Source organism: Hibiscus syriacus, unplaced genomic scaffold (genome assembly GCF_006381635.1).
Source record: "Hibiscus syriacus cultivar Baekdansim isolate YM2019G1 unplaced genomic scaffold, ASM638163v2 tig00111848_pilon, whole genome shotgun sequence".
Taxonomy (NCBI): Eukaryota; Viridiplantae; Streptophyta; class Magnoliopsida; order Malvales; family Malvaceae; genus Hibiscus; species Hibiscus syriacus.
The window spans coordinates 2,399,071-2,408,092 of record NW_024063201.1 but is presented as its reverse complement, the minus strand read 5'-3'; positions in this window follow the sequence as shown (position 1 = coordinate 2,408,092).

Below are 9,022 nucleotides of genomic sequence, written 5' to 3'. Positions count from 1 at the left end.
ATTATACCAAATTCCCAATTTTGGAACCCTAGCCACCACACTCCCCAAATCTAACCCGCTTCGACCACCATTACTGAGTTCTAGCACTACTAGAAGCTCTGTCGTCCTCCTACGACCCAACCATGTTTATTGGCTCACCAATATCGGCCATCGTTTTCCCGAATCGAGAGAAGAAGTCAGTGCTGAAACCAATTGTTGCTTTGTTTTCTTTAAGAATATTTTAGCCACCACACACATCGATCTGTCTCACCACCCCGAGCATCGGAATCCCCTAGCTTTGAGTGATAAAAACTCGATAGGGTTAGTCACCTATCGTCTTCATTTTCTCTGTCACCAGTGTTGGGTAAGTTTTGGATGAATTTTGGTATTTTGACGTGGTTTCACGTCGATTTTTGGCTAAATTTTGGTTGTTATTGGTGAATGCTTGAACAGGGAGTAATCGGCCGACCACCCGGACTTCAGTCGTGTGGGGCTAGTTCCCTCGCTCTGGTTTCTTTTAGAACCGGTCTAGTCGATTTGGATAGGTCTAAACTGAGTCAACCCGACTCGACCCATTGACCATTGACCGATCTAACTCGTTGACCATTGACCGGTCTGACCCATTGACCGTTGATCGGTCTGACTATTGACTTAGATCAATCTGACCGTTAACCGTTGACTTTGACCAAAAAAGTCACATTTTTTGAAAAAACCTTATTTTATGTTTTTAGTCATCCTGAGCCCAAATTTGAAGTCCGTTTTGCCAAATTTGCACCCGGTAAGCTGTTTTTCAGTGATTTACCTTCAGATTCAATATGGTTTCGCAATTAAGTTCATTTTCTGACACAAAATTATTTGCTATGTATCTGAGGAATAATTGGACATTGAATTAAAGTTTGAGGACGAACAAATGGAGTTTAAATGGGTGAGCGATATGGCACGAAAACCAAGGTAATAGTCCACTATCTTTTGTATGCTTTTGGAACCCACTGATAAATGGTAAATGCATAAATGGAAATAATTGGTCAATTAGGTTTAGTTAACTATCTTTGGACACAGACGAAAATTGGAATAAAGACGGAAATTGGAATAAAGACGAAACATCGTATAAGACTTAGTGGCTCATAAAAGAAATTGGTAGACCGATCAAAAACAAATCTCAATTCAAAGATTCAATCAGTAAATCAATCAATCTCAGAACGTGTAAATTATGGTTAATCTCGTTAAAGATATCCCCTAGTAGTGGAAATGACCTCCAGTGATCAAATGAACAAAGTAATATGAACTCTAAAGGAACTAGGATACTTTCAAGCCTAAGTTATCTGAAGTAATGCCACTGACAGAATTGAATGAAATAACGATTATACCCTTAAAGTGTAAAAAGAACTATGGATGAATATGATGAGGGAGATGACCTGAGAATTTGTATTATGATCAAGTTGAACTGAATAGAAGTAATGTATGTAATCGAAATTGCGGAAACGATAGAATTACACAAGAAACTCCTAAGCGACCAGGATAAACTTTAATACTAATTGAATTAGGTACCCTAATGACCTTGAATTAAGTGAATAACTTGAATAAGTTTGGAAACACTATATATATATATTGTATCATCCATAAGGGTTTTGAATCATGAATCAAGCACGTCGACATTCCCTGATATCATTGTAATGCAAAAATTAAATAAAGACCATTGGAATATATGTTCGTCTCCCTAAGATCCATTACGCGATGATTTTGAAAATGATCAATTCGACAAGAATTGTCTGTATTAAAAAAGTGAATACTCTGCAAGTATAATGATTTGACCGGTTAACAGGTATCATTGATGGGACTTGTACAGTTCGAGTTAACTCGATATTTTTCGATAAATCGACACAAAGCGTAAACACCCTGAATCTTCATTTTTGCCTTATCAGCTCAAATCAATAAGAATTCTCTAAGAACCTAATGCCCAAAATACATCTGATTTCCTGAATAATGGGATCACTCCTATCATATCTAAAAACACAAGTAACTCAGATGCAAAGGATTATGAATACCTTTCTGATTACATAGTTGTAACACCCATAACCCGTATAATTATACCTATACAGATTATAGATGTCACCCGAATTTCTAAAACCATTTTCCAAATTCAAAAGTGATTAAAAATTTATTTTCTTAAAATGGTAATTGATATTATAAAAATATCATATTATATAAATCATGTTTTGTTGAAACAAATTTAATTCCAAATATTTTTTTATGAATTGTGATATTTGTTCTTGATAGTTACTTTGTTTAACTATCAATAATCTATGCATAATCGAATATATCCATTTTTTTATAAACAACACCGATTCACCCCAACGTAAAATATTCGGTCAAATGCATCCTCAATCTAGCAGTTCTTGCAATTAGTTCTTTATTCTCTTAACTCAATTGCAACCATTCGATATGAACCCATAAATACAAGATTAACGCCTTGATAACCATTAATATTGAATTCCACCTCTCAGTATGGAGGTAACCCAATTAATAAATCTAAAAAGACATATGAAAATTCTCAAGTTATGGAAATATCATATGATCTTACTTCATATACTTAAGTATATATCACTTTAGCTAGAAAAGCTATGCATCCTTTTTACATTATCTTAATCGCAACCATTAATCGCAACCATTGCTGATATCACTTATTGATGATTTCACATTTTTCATCAATCATTAAAATTTTTAATTTTTCCATATTTTTCTAAATTAATCGCTTCTTGCGACCATTAACCCAACCTTAATGCATAGATAACCAAATCATGATCAAAGTGATCTTAAACTCGTTAATGATAATCCCATCAAATTCATCAGGAACATAAGCTCCTGAATCTTTATCGAACATTTACTATTTGTCCGACTAACACTTGTATCATGACCCTGACCTATGGGTCTTCCGCTATAATATCACTCGATACCAAGTAGAATTGAATATTTCTACTTTGAAATTCCTTTTTTCATTCTTAAAGAAATCTACATAACTTATCTAGATCCTTAGAAATTATTCTCAGCAATTGATACATTTTTCATCTCAAATGAAAATCTCAATGTTCACATCGTTCAATAAGAAAATTTGATAAATTTTTAGCAATAACTTCATAACAGTTAATGCTAAAATCACACAATCAATAAAATTTACTATTTTTCCTCTAACTATGAATCTGACACTTTTCAAGTTCCTGAGAATCCATCTCAATCTAAACATTATTTCATTGCAGCATTAAATGGTTAGACAATCCATTTTCTTATATTTACATTCACAAGGTAACTCTATCCAATTTTATGGACTTGATATCTATTCTCAATCCAACTCATAACCATTTGATTCACTAATAACTCCACTTTCTGTAAAATTTTAGCGGAAATCATATTTTCCGCTTACTTATTTCCTCTTACTTAAATCAACAATGATTTAAACAATTTAATGCTTAGCTTAAATATTTCTGACTTATTTAAGCTTACCTGGAGAAACCTCAGAATCATCACTAGATTCATAAATCTCCTCTGGATCCTCATCCGATTCAACTTTTCTTGTAAGCCATTCAAACTTTTTAATCGATTCTTCTAATTTAGAATCTTCGTTAAAAAATTGGGTATTTCTTCCACAAACTAGAGGAAAATCCCTAATAACATCCCCCTTCTAAGGTATTTTACAAAGGTCATGTCGGTCCCTTTTTGTCGATTTCAATCTAGACCTTCTTTTAAACAATTTCGACTTTCTTACTTTTGTCTTTAACTCCAACATCTGAACATAGTCAGAATCATCATACATTAATAAAGAGTAACTTTACTCTCTATAAGCATCATCACAGTATATACACAACTATCAGTAACTTTTGACATCCTAGTGGCATGTATACACTTTTTAACTCAAAACAAACTCGGTTTAATCCTAGAATCAGCTAAACATGTAGCTCTGATGCCAATAAATATAACACCCATAACCCGTATAATTATACCTATACAGATTATAGATGTCACCCGAATTTCTAAAACCATTTTCCAAATTCAAAAGTGATTAAAAATTTATTTTCTTAAAATGGGTACTGATATTATAAAAATATCATATTATATAAATCATGTTTCGTTGTAACGAATTTCATTCAAAAGATTTTTTTTATGAATAGTGAACAATACCCGTGAACAGTGTACAGTGGCGATGAACAATAGGGGAATCAGTTCCCATATGGGAGAATCGGTACCACATAAGCAATCTGGAAATTTTCGTGGTTACTGTTCATTACTACAGTAACTGCTACAGTAATTTCAGCATTATACACATAACTCATAAAATTACCATTTTGTTTTCAAATTTGTTCAACAAAACAAATAAAACATTAATAATTACATGCCACAAATTATTTCAACATTACATCTTAGGATATCTTACTGATATTAATATACACTCCTCGATGATTGATATCAGCTTGAACTCTTTATTCCACTACTGACTTTTTACCTACGCGTGAAAATCATCACACGCTAAGTATATACTTTGTGAGGCAATTAAAACAATAGATAGTGTAACACAATTCATGCATGAATTTCCATGTCAAAATCAAAACAACATAATATAATGAAATCATTTTTATCCACCACAATTGCCCACAATATTCAATATATGAGGAACCCGGTATAGGAGTCAAATATTACACAAAAGTGTTGAGGTCGAGCATTGCTCACCAAATAATGCACCGTAGTGCTGAGGTCGGGTTTTACCCACCTGACTTGTACTATGTTCTTATTTGACACTGTATTACTACTTAATTCTGCATCTACTAGACTCTATGGCATGCCATTAATACCACTGAAGCCTCAATAACATATTTGGGCATATAGTCATCAATTAAATCATCCATGGAAACGTATAACAATGTATAAACATTAGGGCAGTTCATACCCAAAATAACTTCCATATCAAATCTCATGTTGATAAAACAAGGTCGACTTATCGCAAGTCTTCCAGATGATGTATAAAACATATACGTACACGATGTATAAAACATATTTAACATTTAATAATTCATTTTTAACATTGGAAATAACTTTTCCAATTTATACAAAATGGTCCTTCACCATTTTATCACTTATATTCATAGTACCAAAAATTCCATCATAGTACATCAATTATATAACACTTACACAACAACCCATCAATTTCTAAAGTTTTCAAATTGATCCCCAACTTTTCAAAATTTACAAAATAGTCCCCAAATTTTCTAAAGCTTGTAGAATACTTCCTTCATCATTTCCAACCCATATATAATTTTTCCATAATTTTCTTACTCAAACAATCCATGGCCAAAACTTAAAGAACAAGTTTTAGAAAGATTAAACATGTTCTAATCATCATACATGCTTGAATATGAATCTACAACCTCAAAAACATCAAAATTCATCATAAATTTCATGATCCCTAATATGAACACAAACCCTCAAATATGAGATCTTTGAAATTCAACAAGATTAGAAAGCAATATTGGTACCAAATGATAGCATTTTTCGCGTAGATCACTTTCTTATTTCGCGACATAACCCCAATTCCAAAGGATTAGCTTAAAAATTGAAAAAAAAAATATTTTCTTACCTTGAAGCTTTCTCATGTGAAGATGCTGGAGAAGAACACTTTGGCAAGATATTTTTTTATTGATATCATGCTTAGCATCCTTTAAAACATTATTTAAATCATTAACTTGAGAAAATACCAATATACCCTTAGTATAACTTCATAATTACTATAAAACCAAGATACATATCCTTATCATCTTCAAAATCAGATAAATAGCAGCCTTGCCATCTTTCAATAGCCAAAGATGAACAAATTAGTTTTCCACTTTATCGTTTTTCCCTTGTAATTTCCTCAGTCACTTTAATCAACAATCCAAATTAAACATGTAATTAAACCATTAAATATTATTTCCCAACATTTTAAAAATGTGAAAATAATATTTTTATTACTTATTTTCGTGACCCATATGTAATTTTTTTTTAAATTACATTTTGGTCTCTGAACTTTTCAAAGTTTATACTTTGGCACCAAACTTTACCAAATTATAATTTGGTCACTAAATAAATCCATTTACGAAATAATATTCTTTTTGGGAAAAATCACCACTAAATTCCTTAATCTTTTTCCAATTTTCTACTTTGACCATCAAACTTTCAAAATTTTTATTTTCGTCATTATCTAAATTTTTGGGGTATTACAATACTGCCTCTGAAAAATATATGAATACTTTATGATCATGATAAATCACGTTTTGAATAACTGATGATTCTATCAGCTAATGAACTCTTTTGATAGTGATTCTAATTTTCAACATTCTATCGGTATATTGAAGATCTTTGTTTCCCTGCCCGATAAGATTATCAAGTACCTACGAATAATATATGGAACCTCTAGTGTGTTCCCTGATCACATGGATGTTTTCTCTAATTTATGTTCTGAACTTTGCTCTGATTTTATGATATCTTAGTTTACTAACTAAAAATATTTTTTATATGTGGTACTTTGGGACTCTGGTATGACTGAATACTATGGCAGGTTTAGTCGCTGTTGGTAATTCCTTGTATAGGTTCAGCACCGAATGGTAATTCCTTATAGACCTAAGGCGACCCTTGGGTCTGCGGCCCTGAGACCATTCTTGAGTAGGCCCTGCGGCCCCAAGATTTTTCTTGAATAGTCCCTGTGGCCACGAGAATATTTCTTGGGTAGGCTCTCAGGCTCCAAGGTGCTCCCTTAGGATATGCAGTTCTGGGGAACTGCATATGTTGTTCGGTTGGAGGGTTTTACTTTTTTTTGAAAAATACGTTTTAAACTACTATTGTTTTAAAAGATATGTATCTTTTCACTGGTTTTGTGGGAACACACTAGACACCTTATTCTGAACTCCTGAACCCATTCATCTGAAACATTTCCTCTAAACTGAAAGCTTTTTGTCTTTTACTATCTGATATTTCAGTGGGACCTCAACTCAGCATAAAAGTATGTAGATGTCTAAATCAATAAGGAAGCATATGTTTATATGTTATATACATGTTCTTTAGCATATCTGGTAGTTTTGTATTACTGAGCTTTCTAAACCTTACTCTGTTACTTACCTTTTCGGGTTAAAAAGATTGAATCAGTGCAACTATTGACATCAATATGGGAGTCTAACCAACGTTGCTTGCGAAGTACGGTGCATGTGATTAGGGGGCATCTAGCTTGTATTTCATTTTTATATCCGAGTTTCGAAACTTTTTTATTTCTGAATATTGTTAAATTTTACTTTTTTTATAAATTGTCTTATGTTTTACATGTTTTAACAAAAACTTTAATTTCTTGGGATTTTTACAATAGGTAGCTCCAGTGGCCCTAATATGACACATCAGATCGGATCGGGTCACCCGAATCGGTCTGTGGGTGTAACAGGTAACCCATTTTTCGTTTGAGGAAAAAACAAATTAAAAAGAAGTTCACCATCGAAGAACCACGATTATCTGACCTCAACCCCTTGATGATGAAAAGCTACGATAAACAAAGACACTCCTAACAGCGAAAAAAGTGGCACAAGGCAAACATCAATGGACGTGTTTCTCTTTTCTTCTCATTTTCATATGATTCTTGGTTTTTTTAAATAATACATTGTTGGTACTTACAACCACTGAAAATGGATTGATTCAATTGATTTTATTCTTTCCTGCTCTAAAATATGTTATAAAAATGGTTATCTCAATAACTTTTGATTCTAGAACATGCTAGAAGCCCTAATTTTATAAAAATTTCATAATTAGAAAAAACAGGTTATTCGCACTAGGGTTTTTTCTCTGTAAAAATTAGAACCTTTACTAGGGTCTTTTGGCTTACGTTTTGCATGGTCAGCTTTTCTAGGTCAACTGTAAGGGCAGACAATGATCTTCTGGTGCCCCTGGATGGACAAGAAGATATATTCTCAGGGATCGACAATCAAGTGATGTTGGAAAGTGAGACTGAAAAAAGAGTGGGAGTGGTGTTGGAGAACAACATGTAAGTTAAAGGTATGGATATTTTTCCATTAATGGAAATGCTGAGTATAGGTATACAGGGAGAATGTATGTCATATGTGGTATGGTGATAGGCCTTAGCAAATGATCACATTGAATATGAGTTTTTTTGAAAGTGAGGATGTCGTTTTACAAAAAGGGAGATGTAGTGATCGATATCAGTGGAACATATCCTATTATTTAGTTCTCGAATCGGGTTCATGATAGTATTGATAATAATATGAAAATGAAGGTTATTGTTCATTTATTGGGGAGAATAATTGGAAACTGTGTTTTGGGGAACAAAATCAAGGTGTTGTGGTATCCCCAAGGTAACTTTCAGTTGATTAACCTTGATAATAACTATTTTTTTGCCTAAATTTAATAGTGAAGCAGATTATAATAAGTTTATGAAGGAGCCTTTGGTAATCTTCGGAAGCTACCTAACGGTCCAACCATGGAACAGGAATTTTTCTATGTTGGAAGGTCATCCATCTCTAATTTTTGCATGGATTCATTTGTCATGTCTCGTATACTGGTATTATACAAAAGCGTTATTTGGGATGATAGAGACTAAAATAGGGAGAGTGGTTAAATTAGATTATAATACCAATGTGGGGGAGAAAGGGAATGACATGATCCTGCCTAGGGCCAAATTTCTTCAACACATGCTAACATCATGGACATTTTTCAATGATTATCGAGAGGGAGTTTTACCTTCTATCATTACTTATTTACTTGCATATGTATTACATGTGCTTTAGCATTAGATCATGTTTGAATACTTTCATAACTTATGATGTTCATGCATATTACATCTTTAATTAAGAAAATGTCATGGATATGTTAGCTTATACATTATTCTTAGCATAATTCATACATACACATTATATACTTAGCTCATTTTTTGCTTATGCCATGTTTATGAATCATTCTTTAGCTCATTCTATCTATATGCATTCATAGTCAACTCATTTTCATTCAACATGCATTGGAAGCAAAG